Source organism: Gymnodraco acuticeps, unplaced genomic scaffold (genome assembly GCF_902827175.1).
Source record: "Gymnodraco acuticeps unplaced genomic scaffold, fGymAcu1.1, whole genome shotgun sequence".
NCBI lineage: Eukaryota > Metazoa > Chordata > Actinopteri > Perciformes > Bathydraconidae > Gymnodraco > Gymnodraco acuticeps.
In genome coordinates this window covers 1,724,301-1,743,623 of record NW_022989953.1, presented here as the reverse complement: position 1 = coordinate 1,743,623, position 19,323 = coordinate 1,724,301, and the positions used below count along the sequence as shown (strand labels likewise).

Genomic DNA, 19,323 nt, shown 5'->3' with positions numbered 1-19,323 from the left:
TTACAACCACAGGTCAAAAGGTAAACATCACTGACACAAATGCATGATAGCAACAGATCAACTGTTGTTATTGTATCTTTTGGCGCGTTTCCACCGCAGGCCTCGCTCGGTTTGGTTAGGCCTCACTTTAATGCTGCGCTTCCATTACAGTTTAGGAACTGGGGCAGTTACTATAGTAACGCAGTGTAGGCGGAGCCGTGACGTCATCTTCAATGAGAGCCCCAGAAAAACAACACAGCCGTTAGCTCTTAGCACTCAGAGCTCACAGCTCCTCATATCTGTTCAGAAACTAGACAAAAGTTAAACAAGTACAAACCACAGACTGCCTGTGTCATGGCGAATACAGTCGCTGGTTTATTTATGTCTGTATAGGCCGTTGTTGTGAGTGTGGACGGTCGGAGCATAACGTTAGCTTAGCCAAGCTCCATTTAGAAAACACGCATTTTAAAAGGGTTTTTCGCCTGCCGTCTGTCTGCAGACTTGTCAAAGCATTAATTCATGGTTTTTACTAACCGGTATCAGTATGTTGTTACTTTGGCATCATTTAGAAACGTGTATTACAATTAAATCACAGTCAAATATGTTCATCTTGTTGTAGTTGTAGCCCCCTTGCCAGCGATTCTCTCTCTAGTTTAGCATACTCAGCCCGACTCAGTCTGGTTGTTCCTGGCCCTAGAACCACGATTTAGTCGGGCCAGAAAAAAGGTGAAAAAGTAGCCCCGGGCCAAAACTAGGCCAAGTGGAAACGCAACCAAAAACGGGCCCCGCACGGCTCGGCACACTTAAAGCGAGCTACCCGCTGCAGTGGAAATGCGCCAAAAGTTGCCAGTGGTGGGTAATTTCCCTGGACTACAATAAGGAAATCATTGGTTCTATAAGTGTTACGACCCTGGGTTGTTATGTCATTTGTGTGCATATATGTTTCCCTCCACCTGTGAGTGTGTGAGTGAGCAAGCAGGTGGTGCCCGTTATCTGATTAGATACCTTCAACAGGCTGATTGGTCCACCTGAAGAAGAGGGGAGCATTTAAGCTGCAGCCATGCAGTCCCTCTGCCCTCTCTCTGACTCGACTTCTCCTACTCCCAACTCTGTGCGTGTTGATATATCTGACCTGTTGTGCTGTGTGTGTAATTCTGTATACCGGTCCTTTTGTATATTTTGAAATCTTAGAAAGATCAACTAATTTAACCTGTCTTGTAAGACACGCTTTGATCGCCCAGGAGTGCAAAACCCTTTTATTTTGTTTAATTCTCGTTTTCTCCTGTTTTGACGTCGGGGTAGGTAAGAAGCCTGTACGTCTATTTTATTATTCGTTAGGCAAGAGTTATGTGTGCCAAGACTTGTTTGTTTATATGGGTTGTCTCGCCTCCTTGTTAAAAACGAGGCTTAAAATTACCAACGGCATTCACTGTCTCAGTGTCCATATTCTTGGGAGTGAGAAGAGTGGGGTGAGTGCAACTTTTGTGCTACGCCTAGGTTCCCCTAGACCTGGGCGTAACATAAGTGTCTGAGCATTTACTGTAGTAGTAACTTAACATTTGAAATGTGTGTGCATTTGTGATCATCTAAGAACCATTTCACTGCATTTGGTTTGTTAATTCTCTCTGCTAATTATCACTTCCCTCTTAGATTCGTGTCCTTGCATATATGTATGACTCTCTAGATTCATTTGCAGGCACTTAAACATATAAAACCTCCTCCTTCTCCTCATCCTCTCTGCCTCTTTCACCTCGTCTGCTCCTCCATCGAGGAACACTCCATCGGCCCACATCACATATTTATGATTTCAGCTTCCCCCTACTCTGCAGTTTTGCTAGTCATACTCCTCGTTCACCTAGGGGACCATGCCAGCTTGACAGAGTACAGTGCAAAATGTGCACAATATCAATTTGGCATTACTAAATGTATTCCAGAATGACCCTGTCCTGTTTAGTCAGCGCCTAAATGATGAACAGATGCTACAAGTATATAGCCATACAAACAAACTCTGGACCACCTGACTCTAACCAACTGCAATGCTGCTCAGTTGTTATTTACAATGTTAGTAACTCCAATTTTCAAGCTCAAAAATGGCCAGGAAGCAGAGAAAAATAAACAGTTTCAAGAACAACACAAACATCTCTCTTGTACTTATTTTTCTTTTGACAAGGTCAACTTGTATATGGCTAGTAAATGGTCAGATGTAAAAACAAAATGGTGTTAAAAAATGATAAAAATGCCCCAACATATTCAAAACTAATTTGCTATCTGTAATAAAAAATATAATCAGATTTCCACATTGAACAAACACATTAAGTTTCCCCTGAGCTGAGTCTGCTCTGATTGGTTAGCCAGCCAACTCTGTTATGATTGGTCAACCTTAACATGTCCCTCCCCTTAACCTGTTACATACAATGGATTGGAGTGCTATAATAGCGAGTGTAACTTAGTGATGTCACTATGTCGGGGAAGTAAACAAAGGAGACCATTTGAGGCGTTTCAGACAGGGGGGGGGAGTATATTGGAGAGAAACTCCCTCAATTGTGAACTTTGGGATGTTAGCCTTCAGAGACCATTTACATCCACAAAAACCCATATAACACACTACAGGGAAGGTAAACCCAAAAAAGCATAATAGGGCCTCTTTAATTATACATATTATTATCCTCAGAAATAATGAAGATTGATTTTTTTTGGCTCCATATCTCGCATATTTGGGTACAACTAATTAATGGAGGCTACACATTGTTAAAATGAACACACCCACACAGTATGCAAACAACATGTGATTATAGCCTGTGTGATTCCACTGCTGATTGCCATAATATCAGGATCACGTGTGGATGTAATCCAAGCATGTATGTTACTGAAAAACGTATCTGCAGAGGAGGCTATGCACCCTATGAAGTCAGCGATCAGTATCCTATAAAGATACCATATGTAATGACATTACCTTCATTCCAATCTTAATCTGCGGCTAAAGAGATCCCTTCACTTCCTTTATTAGCGCTGGAGCAGGGCTGGAGAGATCCATCAGAGGAGGAGAGACAGTGAGAGGCTTCTCTTTTATCCGTAGCATCGTATTACCAGCCTTTCCTCTTCCTATCAGTAATGCATGACATCACCTAACCTCTCTATCACATGGGTCATCCTGCTCCTCTCCCTCTATCTCACCCTTCCTGTTCCTTTGTCCTCCTATCTGTCCGTCACCATGGAGCATATAGCGTAATGGCAGTAATGGCACACATGCAGCTGAACTAAGTGTTTTAGATGTTAGGAGCCTAATGGTTTCATATATCATCTCATCCTCTGCTCTCTCTTTGCCTTGAGAATATACCAGGGGAGTCTATTCATGTGATGGACCATTTCCCCCTCTGTCTCCATCTCGCAGAAGTGCTGACTCTCAACTAATAGTGATCCCAGCACAACATGTATCTTCATCCTATCCACTGATCAGACACACACACTCACACTGAGAGGTATAAGGCTGGAACAAGCGTACAGGGATCTGCATGGCAAAGGAACTACAGTCCTGTGCCAACAAGCAACCAACGCATGACTTCACTCACTCACACACACATTAGTACATGCACGCGGTTAAGCTTTTTCTACGCAGCACTGTATGTCTGAGCTGTGCTGAGAACATTAGCTATGTGGTGCCTGGCGTCAGATCATTTGAATTTGCGGATCACACCAACAACACAGCAATAACCTGTTTGGCAGACAGAGGGAATATATCATCAAACACACATGGTCTCTTTGCAAATAAAGGGTGTGATTTTTCAAACAACAGCTTTTGATTTGCATGATTTTCTTCGAGCTACACATGACATGCAATATCTTATTTCCTGATTCCACATGTTCTAACTGGAGTAAGCATTGCAATCACAATGAAACTGTGGAATAATTCACTGTGCTCAAAGATATTAGTATTCAGAGTAAATGAAGTTGTCTTCTGTTGATGGAATCAATGTGACACACAAGGGAAAGGTAGGGGCAACTTGCAGATAGACAAATTAATTACACATGGTTGTTAGACATTTACAGTACAGGAAGTTCTCAGACATAATAATAATCACACTTTGAATGTACTTTTTTGATGAATGATCCTAAAGGTTATTCAAAACATGGGACCCCCCACAATCACGTGGTAGATGGCTGTAAATAATATTACTGTACGTACAAGCCTCGGAAGCCTTAGTTATGAATAAAGTGTAAAAGGTGCCAATCTAAGATTTAGCGAACCGAGTGGTGCAGAAACGAGTACCAAAACCCGGAAATAGATTAGCATTTACCTCCTGTTACCTCATCTACAGGTAAACATGTTTTGAACGTGTGTAAGAAGACTGAAAATAAAGTGTGGTGGGTAACACAAGCCTAAGATATGTTCATGTTTTGTTCTCCAACATAAAATTAGTCAGTAAATACCCCACTTCTGAATGTCCGATGCTTCTACAGTATGTGCAATAAAAAGGATGTTGCTAATAAGTGACTAAAAGAGACAACAATCACCATCACGCCGACACAAGACATCCTTCAGCTTAGCAGCTGTGATATGCAGCCGTGTGACTGTGATCTGTAATTTGTTTGTACTTTAAAGTTACAGTAGCTTTTTACCTCTCAAAATGATTCATAATTTTAGTATGGAAGAACAATTAAGCACTGCAGTTGAAACATGTATTGAAAAGTTATACAGAAGGAGAAAGTGAAATGACTGAAGCTGCTGATTGTAACATTAGGATTCTAAAAGGTGCACGTTTGAGTAAATTCCCCCTCTGCCATCGGCCTCTTAAACTCTAGGAGTAAATGTATTAAGTTTGCCTTATCATGTTTTATTTGTTAACGTACAGATCTGATTTTGTATTTATTGTTTTGTTTGTTTGTTCTAAGTGTTGTTTATATGTTCTATGATTTTCATGCATCTCATTGCTGCATAACCAATTGCAATACTGGGGACAAAAAAGGTTAACTGATTGATTGATTGATTGGAATATGAATCACCTTCTGTACATGGAGACGTTAAGACTGTGAGTCACCTATTATTGTTCTTGTAGGAAATGAATGTTTGCTGTTGGAACCAAGGGCGTCTAATGAATTATCCCTCTTCACAACACTAATTCCTCTTATTAATATAAGGTTTTGGACATTTTCACATATACACTATATATCTAATTGTTTTCCATCATAACATAATAATGAAATCCAAACATGATTTCATTGCTAAATTCAAGAATAGTATATTATAAATGAATTTAACAGTACATAATTGATGGGGAATAGGGATTGAGATATTGCTTTCTCTTTCTCTGCTTCCTTCCCGCATTACATTTCACTAACCATATATTTAATATTCTATTACTCACAGTAGCTCAGTTTTCATGTAACTGAGCCAAAAACTCAGGGAAGCAAGACAGAAATCTAGCCCAAAGTATATGTAAATGATGATGGGGGCCATCATAAACTTTTATTCTTTGTCTCAAAACCATAATCTTTTCAAAGAGAACATTTGTCTTACCCTGCAGGCTTAATGTGAAAGACTGAGTCTAATTTCAACAATGGGATTATATCAAAAAGAAGTTTGAAAAGTGCAATATATTTTTCTCACCATACTCTTATCTTTGCAATGCTTTTACTGTAGATACCAGCTCTGTATGTTCCTTTTGTACTTGTGTATGAAGAATCTTCCTAACTGGCTAATGGTGGTTATGTCATGTATCCTTACCTATGCATGCTCTCTTCTTGGAGATCACTGCATAATGGAAGACCTTACAGAATGTGTGCATATGATTTGGTCTGACAGACATAAAAGGGTGTATGATAATGTTTTTTTCAGTATAAATGTGGGCATGTAAGAATGGAATAAGGTCTTTTGAGACCCAATTAGCCTCCAGCCTATGCGATACTGCACATATATTCACCACTATCAGCAGTCATTGAACCTCTAGGGAACTGACAACTTCTAAGAATCCATAAAATGTACATGTCGCTCTTGTGGTACGAAATAATTTAAATTGAATTAAGTAAAATTTAGCGTCACTTTCTGCATCAATGTGCAACGAAAATGCCCCATTACATTCCCAATCATGATGATGCAGTGAGTGTGTGTGTGTGTGTGTGTGTGTGTGTGTGTGTGTGTGTGTGTGTGTGTGTGTGTGTGTGTGTGTGTGTGTGTGTGTGTGTGTGTGTGTGTGTGTGTGTGTGTGTGTGTGTGTGTAGATCTGGGAATCAGAATCTAGGCAATGCATTCCTCACACGGCTCATCACCTGCCAGTTAGCAAAATGAGGAGGCTATTTTGTCTCTATCACGGATCAGAGCGAAATATTTTCTCACGTTTAAAATTAGCATTAGGGTTTGCAAGAAGTGATTTCATTTGTAGGGAAATGACTTATAAAAGGCAGAGGGAATTGGAGAGGATGGGCCCTGCTCGAGCAGTCGGTCACTGGCCCTTCTTAAAAGCTTAGATCTGTGACTATGACCCATCTTGAATGTAATATCATAGTGAATGCTTTCCTTTTATTTCCCTTTTTGCCTGATACTGTGTCACAGAAGCTTGAGCAGGGCTTTTTCTTATCTAAGAGCTTAGATCATTATCACGCTGAGACATTGACACTTCTCCATGGTGGAGAGGTCACAGTTTCCTTGTAAATAAAAGCTGCACTTGTCAGTTATTCAAGTGTTGCTCATTTGTTTATTACTCATGAATACCCGTACTTGATTTATTCCAAATTAATGCTATGATGACAACAGAGGCGCGGGAAGGTATTTTGAGTGGGGGTGCTGAGGTGCTGGACTCCAGTGAACACTATTACGGGCACTATAGAGCACGCACAAAAGCACTCCCCACACGCAAACACACAGTACACCCGCGACTGTTACAATGAAGGCTCGATAATCAGCTCACGGCATATAGGCAGGGGTAAAGTGCTATTTTTTACGAGTGGGGAGCGGACCTCACCTCCTCTAGTGGGGTCCGGGGGGATGCTCCCCCGGGAAGATTTTTTTTAAATATTGAAGTTGAAAGCATCAATCTGGTGCACTTTAAGGGTGCGTTCACACCTGCCTTGTATAGTCCGGTTGAATCGAACCCTGGTGCGTTTAGCCGCTTGGTGCGGTTCATTTGGGTCGGTGTGAACACAATCCGAGACCTCTGAAGTGAACTAAACAACCGGACTCTGGTCCGCTAAAATAGGTGGTCTCGGAGCGCTTGCTTGCGAACTCTGGAGCGGTTCATTGCTGGTGGGAACGCAGTCCGCACCAAAACATAGGAAGCGTAGTATTTACGTGTCACAAGAACGCGGATGTCTTCAAAATCTTTAGCGAAAGAGTCTTTCAAGACATCCGCGGTTGTTTGGTTAAAGAGTGAAGCAGAATTAAGTGTTGAACAGTGTCGTGTACACTTGTCGTGTAAAAATTATCCGTAAGCTACATAAAAGTAAGAACACCTGTCGTCGGTGAAACGCCCCTCATTACTGCAGAACGTCTCTCATTATGTTATCATGTTTTTTAACGGACGTTGTCTGATTATATAATCATATGCGCGGGCCGCTAGTGTCTGTTGATCTCCAGATTAACAGCAGCATGAGAATAACCTGCCGAAAGTGCCGATGCTCCATGGCGGAGGCTCCGGTAGAAATTGCCGGGATTTGCGTTTTTACCCCCTTAATGTCTGACCAATGGTTGAACTGCATTTACGTGCGCATGACTTGTGTTTAAAGTTTATATGGGGCCGTACAGGCCATAATTCATACTGGTCCTCTCACGCACATACATTCTCCTTTTACATACATATATTTTCACTCTTACATTCATACATTCTCCTTTTACATACATATATTTTCACTCTTACATACATACATTCTCCTTTTACATACATATATTTTCACTCTTACATACATACATTCTCCTTTTACATACATATATTTTTATAATATATGCATGTCTGAAGAGAATATATGTATGCAAGAGAAGAATGTATGTATGTGTGAAGACAATATATGTATGCAAGTGAAGAATGTATGTATGTGTGAAGACAATATATGTATGTGAGAGAGAAAGTATAGTGGAAACGGAAGGAGTATGGTTGAAACGGAAGGCAGGTCATTCTTGCGCTGTGATTGGCTCAGAAGGTCGAGCGGGGCGGGCTCATGTTCAGAACTTCTGATTCAAATCAACATGATGGAGGGAGAGGGTTAGGGTTAGATATGAGGGGCCGTACAGGCCATAATTCATACTGGTCCTTTCACGCACATACATTCTCCTTTTACATACATATATTTTCACTCTTACATACATACATTCTCCTTTTACATACATATATTTTCACTCTTACATACATATATTTTCACTCTTACATACATACATTCTCCTTTTACATACATATATTTTATAATATAATATGCATGTCTGAAGGAAATATATGTATGCAAGAGAAGAATGTATGTATGTGTGAAGACAATATATGTATGCAAGTGAAGAATGTATGTATGTGTGAAGACAATATATGTATGTGAGAGAAGAATGTATGTATGTGAGAGAGAAAGTATAGTGGAAACGGAAGGAGTATGGTTGAAACGGAAGGCAGGTCATTCTTGCGCTGTGATTGGCTCAGAAGGTCGAGCGGGGCGGGCTCATGTTCAGAACTTCTGATTTCAAATCAACATAACATGATGGAGGGAGATGAATCGCGTAGATTGCAGCAAGCATTAGGGGTTTTAAGGAACATTTAGTCAACCCCTGAAACTGTCACATCCCTGGCCAGGTGTCCTTGCGGGTACGTTCGCTTTACTTATCAGAGCGTGCCGTAAGGGCGGTTACTCTTTGGTTTATAAACTCCCTCCTGGGACGGACTGATGCATTAGATTATGTGCTTTATGGAGGGGACTTTGACAGAGTATTTCTCACAAAGTACACAGTAAAAGTACTTCAATGTATTGTTAGTAGCAGTCAAACTAGTACCGAGTCCAACAGTGTCAGTTTTATGAAGAACTTGTGGTAAAATATATTTGTAAAAAGAAAATGAAGAGCTACTGATTTGAAAAAACGGCTCTCTGTATAGTTTAAATCTCCTAACAATGTTGTCCATGTATTCTTCTCCCCTCGAGTCCAACAGTGTCAGTTTTATTAAGAACTTTCAGTAAAAAATATTTGTAAAATATAAAGAGCAGCTGATTTGAAAAGACAAACGCGAGAGACGGCTGAGTGACCGCAGTGCAGAATCGCTGTATAGTTTAAATCTCCTAACAATGTTGTCCATTTTAGACACATGCTTATTATATTTACAGCCTTAATAACATTCATTTTCTGGGCTCAATGTGTGTCTTGGCCGTTTTCATTGTGATCGCTAAATTCACCTTGTTTCCCCTTGTTTATAATTATGTTCAACGTTCCAAGCAAACGAGTGCTTTTGTTTTGAAATCACTTCCGCGAGTATCGCGCCCCCCCCCCCCCCCCCGCTACAATGACCATTAGACCATTTAGTAAGGTAAAAAACAAAAACGCCTCGCAGACACTCTTCCGTTTACTTGTTTAATAAAGAAAAACAAGTGGTCCGTAGATACACGGAGTCATCTAACCATAACCCTCTCCCTCCATCATGTTGATTTGAATCAGAAGTTCTGAACATGAGCCCGCCCCGCTCGACCTTCTGAGCCAATCACAGCGCAAGAATGACCTGCCTTCCGTTTCAACCATACTCCTTCCGTTTCCACTATACTTTCTCTCACACATACATACATTCTTCTCTCACATACATATATTGTCTTCACACATACATACATTCTTCACTTGCATACATATATTGTCTTCACACATACATACATTCTTCTCTTGCATACATATATTCTCTTCAGACATGCATATATTATAAAATATATGTATGTAAAAGGAGAATGTATGTATGTAAGAGTGAAAATATATGTATGTAAAAGGAGAATGTATGTATTTAAGAGTGAAAATATATGTATGTAAAAGGAGAATGTATGTATGTAAGAGTGAAAATGTATGTATGTAAAAGGAGAATGTATGTATGTAAGAGTGAAAATATATGTATGAAAAAGGAGAATGTATGTGTGTGAGAGGACCAGTATGAATTACGGCCTGTACGGCCCCTCATAAGTTTTGCTAGTGTGAACGCAAACCGAATCTTCTGAAAAATGAAACAATGTAACAAACTGTGGTCTGGTGTGCACCAGAAAACGGACTAGTAGGTGAATGCACCTAAGAGCAACAATAAGAGATCTATGGATACATCTCTCAACACCCAGATGAAACACAACTGCAGATGTTCTTTTTCTTTATGGATATTTTACAAATCACTCCTTTCAAACTGTATTCTTGTTTTACTGCCATATAGTATTTCATAACTGTTTTTCCTTTATTCTCTTATTTGTTTTATAACTACAGTATAGTGATCATATGAAGGTGTGCCACGGAAATAATCTTTTGAATAATTTGTGACCAAACCGTTTGAGACTCACTGAGATAACTTAGACTAAAGTGAACTATCTAAACACTCAGAGAGTCCTTTAGCTCACCTGAGCCTCTCAGTCTGAGAGGAGAGCTCTCCTCCAGCTTGTTGTGGAACCAACAGCTCCGTATGCCCGTTAGTGCAGCTAGCTAACCAGATGCTAACAACACGGTCCCTGCTGCTGGCACCGGTCCCTCTCTCTCTCTCCCTCTCTCCCTCTCTCACACACACTAAATGCGCTATGTCCACACACACACACACACACACACACACACACACACACACACACACACACACACACACACACACACACACACACACACACACACACACACAGAGCCGAGTTTGAATGACACAAGCACACTTTTATTTCCATGCAACTCTCTGATTGGTCTGGTGTCTTGCCTCTGTTGCATTCACTGAACACGGGAAATTACAGTCCTGCCGTCCTCTCGAGTGTCATGATGAGGTTCACGTAAAGCACGGTTAATGTATTATATTATTGAGGTAGAATTGTCCGGTGCTACAGAAAAAACATTCGGGGCAGGCCAAAATATTATTTTACCAATGTGGAATTTATTGGCTACATATTACACAGATTATGCACAGCGGGAGCAGCAATAACCGTCAAATAATAATTCAGACAGGGGAGCTCCGCACCCCCTGCCTGCCGCTAGGGGGTGCTGCAGCGCCCTCAGCACCCCCCTTCCCGCGCCCATGGATGACAATGACTTCTATCAGCATTGCTACAAACATATTTCAACCATGTAAGGCTTATAGTTGACGAGTACAATTTACTTGTATCTTGCCAGACCTCCAGATAACCCAACCTTGGTGTAAGAGGACAGTGGCTTGAATCCTTTTAAGCATGCAAAGGATTCAGGGCTATCGTTATTCAACACATGGACATGAATGCATTCTAAATGAGACACACACGCATGTCTACAAGCATACATATACAAAGATGTGCCACTGTAACTGAACTTTTCAAGGAGGAATAAAAGTTACTTCTAAAATCCTCTGGCTTTTTCAATCTAAATGTGTGGTAGAACCAAACATTACTCTCCTCGTCTTCCCTCTCCTCTTCTCTCATCTGTCTCCAAGGATACCTCCAAGCTATGCGTTTTGAAAGGCCTTTGTGCCCAGATGAAGGCTAGGTTGCTTACATTGAAGGGATATCGGCAGAGAAGAAAGAAAGTTTGAGGCTCTCTGCTGGAACTGCTACCCTCGCGACCCGACCACGGATAAGCGGGAGAAGATGGATGGATGGATGGATATCGGCAGAGGTGTGAGCTGAAGCCCAAGTCAATTGGGTGCTTGGCTTATTGTGGCAGAAGTAGAGGAAAGGGTATCAGAGCTGGGGAGGCTGTATCGCAGCCTCGAACCGAGACAAGGATAGGAAGAGTGAAAAGGGAAGCTGTGAAAAGGGACACAGAGTCATGCATATGGAAGCCTCTCCCCTGTTGCCATCCCCTCCCATGGCCTCATTTCACATTCACTTAGCATTCAGCTCCTCCCGAGCCATTCAAGGAGTCCTCCCTTTGCTGCGGAGGTGAATTCAAAGGGGCTCTGCCTGCCTGACGTTTTCTTAAGATCCCAGTGAAACTGCTCTGCGGTAGCGCCAAGGTGAATGGTTCCCATAACCTTGCAAACACTTTTGTGGCTCAGCCTTTATCAGAAGGCTGCGGCCAGCCCCCCAGAACCCCGGTCCTGCCCTAACAGAATTCAGACGGTCCCCAGGAGGGAGAGCTTTCCTTCAAACTTTCCTCTATTCCCTCCCTTGGACACAGCAATGGGGGGAATAATCTGATCACTGCTGAACTGTTTTACTGTGCAGTTAAAGCAGAGTGAGTTGTATTGGTCAGCTCAGTTTGAAATATATAAAGAGAAGAGTCCAAAGACGGAGGGATCAAAGAAGTGTATGGTCACAGTTAATATTGAGATCATTATCCTTGGTGGTGAGATCAAGAATACGGTGACACAGACCTTTCTCACAGCCCTCATGAAATACAGAACTCTACTGGTAATGGCTGGGTTTCAACAAGATTTCTCAGTACAATATGTTAAAAATGTTTTAAGGCCACAAAGAAAAACATCTCGGAAAGTCACCCATAGTCTGTATACTCGTAAAGAAACATGTGATAACAACAAAGCAAAGTCTTTTCTCTCTTACTTTCCCAAGATAATTTCACTTTTTGCTTTATTCCTCTCAAAACGCAGACCTCAAGGCATCAGAATCCTTAGAAACACCCTCTGGGATACGATGATGTTTATCCACCTGTTCTGTACATCTGCTGCATCTACCTTCAAAAACTTGAATATTTTTATAGCAATGGAATTAAGCCTTGGAAGCATGCTGTCAAGACGAGAGCACAAATGCCAAGCGTGTTTCATGCTCTCACCAAAGCTGAGAGACACAGGAAGACCAACTGGGACTCAGTGGGAGATTTCTGCTGAAGAGTACATTTTTTCCTTGAAGTGAAACCATAACTTTATGGTATCCAAGCTACAGCGGTGGAACCAAAAACTCCTCATCCTCCTGGATTACAAGAGTAGGGGTCTTCTGAAACATTTCAATCCATTGTAGCTCTCAAGGGACCGCAATGTGGTCCAACATCAGTCCGGACTGAACTAAGTAGATCAGGGGTGTCAAACTCAAATACACAGTGGGCCAAAATAAAAAAATCCCTCTACTAGTCAAGGGCCGGACTGGTTCAATGTTTATTGCAAAACTTATTGAAATAAATGTATTGCACATATTAAACCTGGAACTAACAAAGCTTAAATTATTGCCTATAAAAACAACATTAAACATTAAATAATCAGTTGCATTCATTTCTTATGATTACATTTTTCCACAGGCCAACAACAGTTTCAAAAAACAATTTCCCTCAAAGAAAAAAACCAAACATGCCCTGTTGTCGCAAGAAAGAAAGTGCAGAAGGAAACATCCATTGAAACTCAGTGTGCTGCTCTGTGATTGCTCTGTGATGCTAGTTCAAGCCAGATACTTGGCATCTCATCTCGGGTGCAAGTTCATCAATGTTTGGGGTTAGGCTCTGAGCTGAGGAGATCCTCAGGATGGAGTGAAGGTGTGCGTGCAATATACCGGCGGGCCAGATCTAATAGTAATTAAAAATTATCCTGTGGGACGAAATTAAATCCACCAAGGGCCTGATTTGGCCCCCGGGCCTTGAGTTTGACACATGTGAAGTAGATGATGGATTGCCATGGAATTTTGGACAGAACATTTATAGTGCAAAACACCATGATGTGAGCATTTTTTATTCTCAAGAACTGATGGATGAATGACCACGACATTTTCTATAGATGCCCAAAGATGTTTTATCTTCTACCTGTGTCTCCAAATATTGAGTTATCTACAGATTTTCTGTACTAGATGGATTGAAACAAAATATCCATGTTTTGAGACAATCTATCCTAATGACTATGTTGTATCATTTGTGATTTTGAGCTTCATTTATTTCCCATCACATACACTGATATTAATGAATGCAAATGTAATGAGTTTGTCAACCAAATCATAAACCAGTGGTGAAATAAGGATCATGCTTATTTTGTATGTTGGCCCAGTCTGTATGGGCCTACTATTTATAACAATGCCTATTCATGACTGATCAGGAACTTTTATAATTAATAATCATTACACCTTATTTATTATCTATTTAAATATATTGACACCTTCACAACTGTTCATCTACTCTGATACTTCAAACAGATGGGCAGTTGGCATGTATGTTTTTATTTACAAACATGATTGAAAAGTGCAGGCTGAGGCACATGTTACCCATGTGAAAGTTCAGCTACTTTGACAACATCAACAGTTTGAGTGCGACCCTAACACTAACCCTAACCCTTGCAATGCATTTAGAGATGGGTCTGCTGATAAGAGCTGAATGTCGATAAGGATAACATTGTCATTAAATCATTCATTTATAAACGTCTGTGTTGCACATGGACATTTTAATGGGACGCAATTGTCAAGTTGCTGCCATCTGTGTTTTCAGAAAAAAACCATTCTAATGAGGACGTCCCCTGTCTGTTCAATTAGTGCAAATCTTAATTTGTTTTGTGTCTGGAGACACCTCTCTAGTTTGCAGGACAAAACCTCTCAGCTGAGTGCGCAGACACACACACACAACAAGTTCACACATAGCAAAAAATGAAGTAATAAAGCAGCTAGCTGATATAAAACAAATAAAAGTTTTGTTTAACCTGTTAAGCACTGAGCCTGAAAATGACATTTCCAGAACAAATGACCATATCTTCCCTTCTAAAAGGGGTAAATTAATAATATTTTGTCTCAAAGTAATGATAAACCTGTGAGTTGGATGTAGAAGAGTCAGAATCAATATAGATGTTTTTTATTTTAAAGAAAATTCAGATTGAACATAGTAAAAAACTGTAAATTATAGTGTCCGTCCAAAAAATATGTTGTACTTATAGTGAAAAGTAAACTACCCTTGGATGATGGTAAGGTAGACTAAAAGCTTTAGGAATCCAAAGTACAACATATAATAAGTACCATGTATCAAGATTGATGCAAAACAAGTGACATTTGACCTTTTTAGAGAGGTTTAGCAAAAAAACTCCACCTCTGAGGTGATTTGGGTGGAAATGGGCGTTTTTACCGTTTCTCTGGAATCCAATGGTCGATTTTGGTGATTGACATCTATTTTTGACTGTTAGAGCCAATAGAATCGAAGGGGAATTTCCCCATACACACATGTTAACAACAAAAGGTGGGGCTTTGCGAATGCATGTTTTTATGGATTATCAGAAATCATTTCAAAGGGACACAGACACATTGGATTAACCTATGGATTAACTTCAGCAGCGTTTTTATCGTTTTAATGCCATTGAAGACCACTTTTGGCCAAATCTCAGTTAGAGGTGTAATGGGGCACGCATTTGTCCCAAACTGTTTGGTACAGGACGTTCAGCTCAGGAGATAAATTGTTTCGATTTGGTACACACCATGGCCCAAATAATTATCCTATCAGTCTATTGAAGTCTAACATCTCATTTCAAGTACTCTTGATGGTTGCCAAGTGGATTTTAATCAGGCCCACTTACACCCAAAACGTTGCAGTATTTATAATTTTAATTGAAAATGGAACTTCAATATAGCTCTTTTCATGTATGAGCAATCATCCCTACATTTTTGTTATAAAGCCAGTTCCACATATTACTAGGATAGTTTTTATTTTTGTATGTGCTCTGCAAATAAAACCTCTTTTTGGAATATTGGATTTCTTTGTGTGGATTTATTTTTCTGTCTGTTATCCAAGTCACATATCGGAAATGTTCCTCATTACATCAAAAGAAAAGAAGCCCATGGAATGTTAAATAAGATATAAATAGATGGTCTTTGGAGGGAAAGAGATTGAACAAAAGATGGAAGGTGAGGAAGAGTGGAGTTAAAAGTATAGAGAAGATAGAAAATGATAGGAGAGATCTTTCATTCAGCTAGCCGTCTGGCAAGATAAAAAATAATCCTGCTTCTGAAAGGTGTTGAAAGAGTCACAAAGGCTCTCCCTGATGTATCATGGTCCAAATAGCCCCCTCATCTCCTAAAGTATAATTCAATCTCCCTTTGTGCGCTACTGAAAGTACTGTTTGGAGGACCCATGGAAAAACTAGGCTTACCTGCCTGCTTCTGTCTCCACCTGCTTCTTTTGTAACGTTTTATATTTGCCCTGAGGGGAGGTCTATACAGTAGTGCACTCAGGACTCAACTATGCCTTCCACAAGAAAGCAATGTGCAATTACTGCTCAGGCATTTGTCTCTTTTAATAAAAAAAAACGGTCATAACTGTCTGAGAGTAAGACATGACATCTAGTAAGGTTCTAAAGTAAGGGTTTCGGGACATGAAATGAAGAAAAAATAATTACATGTCATTCAGTGTGGTCTTTTTGTGGCTTTACTTACAGACTTTATTACAAAAGAGATGTCTCAAGCCCAGCTCAGGGCAGGTCCAGGCATATTCAGAACTCATGTCTGAAATAAACCTGATCAAAATGCAGATATTTTCCTTATTGTACCTTGCTGATTTATAAATTGTGTTGCTGACCTTTTTTGGGAGTGGGAAGAGTAGGGAGTCATGTTCATTTTGTGTCTCGGTTTCCCTAAACCAGAGACATATGTGTTTTGTCCATCTCTAATGTTGCTAAGCTGCTCCACTTTATGAGAGTGATTTGCTGAGTTCTGACTCAGGTTCACTAAGCCCTATTTCAAGTCTGATTAGTCTTTTATTGAATCTGATATCTATCCTCTCTCTTTCCTATTAGCAAAGAGCAGCTCATCCTTTTTAGCTGACCGAAAATGAAATATGAATTAACTTATTAAAAGACCAAAATTACATTTTTAAGATGTCAGTTTTTGGTGCACTTTCCAATTTGTGTTATGCACTGGACCAAATCTGTATTTCAATCAAAGAAGCTTGGCTCTAGTCTTTTTCTAGTACATTTACAGAAACTGGAAATACATTCTCACGTTTTTCATTCATATCGAGAATAAAGCTGGTTTCATTTTTTCAACCTTATAGAGTCAGGACCTAAGTTCCATTTGATGTATATTTCATGTATTGGCTTAAGTGTGCACAAGAAGGCTGTGTCAATCAGGTAAATAAAGGTAGTAGATTTGATTTGGTGTCTGCAGATACTCAATATTAAAAGTACTCGGATCAGAATCTGACCCATAAATAAATGATCCATACATAAATAGCTAATACAAACCTATACTTTTGTTTGTTTTACAATATGTCAAAGGTTATTGCTTTTGTAGCAATAAATGCTGGGGTGGACAGGAATAAAAAAAAGGTTCATTTTGACCAGTGGCGAGCCGTGACTTTTATACCTACTGTAGGCCCTCTGACCCCCACCCTTTCCCTCGAAAAAGAAAAAGAAAAATAGTTATTACATCACAGCGTATACTTCAGCGGAATATCAAAACAACGGCCCGGGGTGCAAAACGCATCAATGAAAGTGACCCTCTACCACACACAACAACCCCTGTAAATAACCCAATTTGTGTTCTTTGAAAAGGATATTGCATTGTGTTTTTTTGCAGTTGTATGTCTTAAGTGTAATTTGGCATGCTTTTATTTTGAAGGCGAGTTTACACTGTTGACAGGAAGTTGTTGTTGCTATGGAAACAAGAACAACTTCACAGTGGGCGGAACTTGTCATAAAGTCCGAGATAATAAAACCCACCCATTTAGAGGGAAGATATGATTGGTCAATTGTACTGTCAGTACATACGTCAGTTGACATTACTCTCTCGTTGAGTTACTATAGCGGGCCCTCTGTGAATTTACAGCAGGACCACCAAGCTCTCCCATCTTCACAGTAACTTGCAGAGACGGCTAAAGGAGCTTCTTTCATTTAATCCTTCACATTGAAACAGAAACTGAACAGGCTGATTCGAAGGATTTATTTCTTTGGAAATGTGATTTTAAATACAATTAAATCAAGTTATTTTGGTAAAACTAATGAAAAATATAACTAAAAAAATATTTTTAAAATATATATTTCTTTAATGTTTTTTAATATTATTTTGTAGAATATCTTAGGCCCTCAGAGAGGGCCTAGAGGGCCCTGAAGGCTCGCCACTGATTTTGACTTTTTGAAGAAAAGATTGAAATGAAACTACAAACTTCAACACATGACTTTCAGTTGACAAAGGAGACAGTAAATACTTACGTGTCTTTTCCTTTACAGATGGCCAATCATTCCCAGAAATGATTTTGTCTCTTCTTACTGTATTTACGTTTGTACTTCACTAATGCTAGATTTGAATTTCCTAGAGATACATTTCAGTCCATTTCCTGTCTTTTAGGGTCAATGTCAGCAATTTGAGTGGGCAGTACTGAGATTGTCTGTGTCTCCAGTCTCTACAGCTGAAAGTGGAGCTGCCCCGGTATAAGGCAGAGTGCATTATGGGCTGTGCCGTGTGCCACAGCAGGCGGCGGACAGGCTGAATTAGCACTGGTGATGCCTGAGGCTGCTTAATCAGGTTATCTGGGAGAAGGGGCACAGCAGTTTGTCTGCAGGGGTTTGAGGGGGTTTCTGGAAGGACAGCAGGATAGTGACATTACTCTCAGAGTTGAATGATCCTGACCTGAAGGAAGGCTTAAAAACAAGAAAAGAAAGGAGGGAACTTTGAAGAAAATGTCTTTGAACTGCACTGTAAAGAAAACATTTCTAAAAGGTTTTTTTGTGTTCTATTTGAAGTTTAAAGATGAATTCCGAAAAAATAAAGCCAAACAACAGATGCAAAGGACATGTACTGTGTCTCTGGTATGGGAAATAATATCGCAAACATAGTTAACTGGACAATTAGGCATGTGAAATAACAAATTATAGACCTGCAGGATTATCAGTGGAGCGCAATGGTGTGAAACCCTGTGGTATGAAAGAACTGCGGTTACATTTCTTATAGGTAAGAGCTACTATGGCTGCTAGAGGTTTGTTTGCTCGGGGAGTAGATGGTGATGGTGTTTGCGGTGTGTATGTGTGTGTCTTTTATCTTTTGCCCACATACAGGGACTAAGTGCACATCAGGCCTATTTCCCAGTGTGCAGGGCAGCGTATCCTGCTCTCTAAAGCCCAGGAAATTATAGTCCAGCCAAGTGGAAAACAGGAGTGGGCTTTGGACAACAGGCTTCACCTGTCTCAGGCCCCCAGCTCATAAAGCTACACCTGCTGTAAATGAGGGAGGCTTTAAATTGTCAAATGAAACAGTGGCGTATGACTGCTGAAGTGTGTAGGCTCAAGCTATGTTCCAGAACATGGATTTTTCATCTTTGCGACCAAAATAATACGCTTTTTTCATTTCTTTACTCGTTTGTGTTAT

At 40.2% G+C, this 19,323-nt stretch overlaps 1 protein-coding gene across 1 annotated transcript in view; it reads right to left on the bottom strand.

Annotated features, from left to right (window-relative positions):
- cdh13 (cadherin 13, H-cadherin (heart)) overlaps window positions 1–19,323 on the bottom strand; it is a 467,262-nt gene that overhangs the window by 216,468 nt on the left and 231,471 nt on the right. The window lies entirely within an intron of this gene.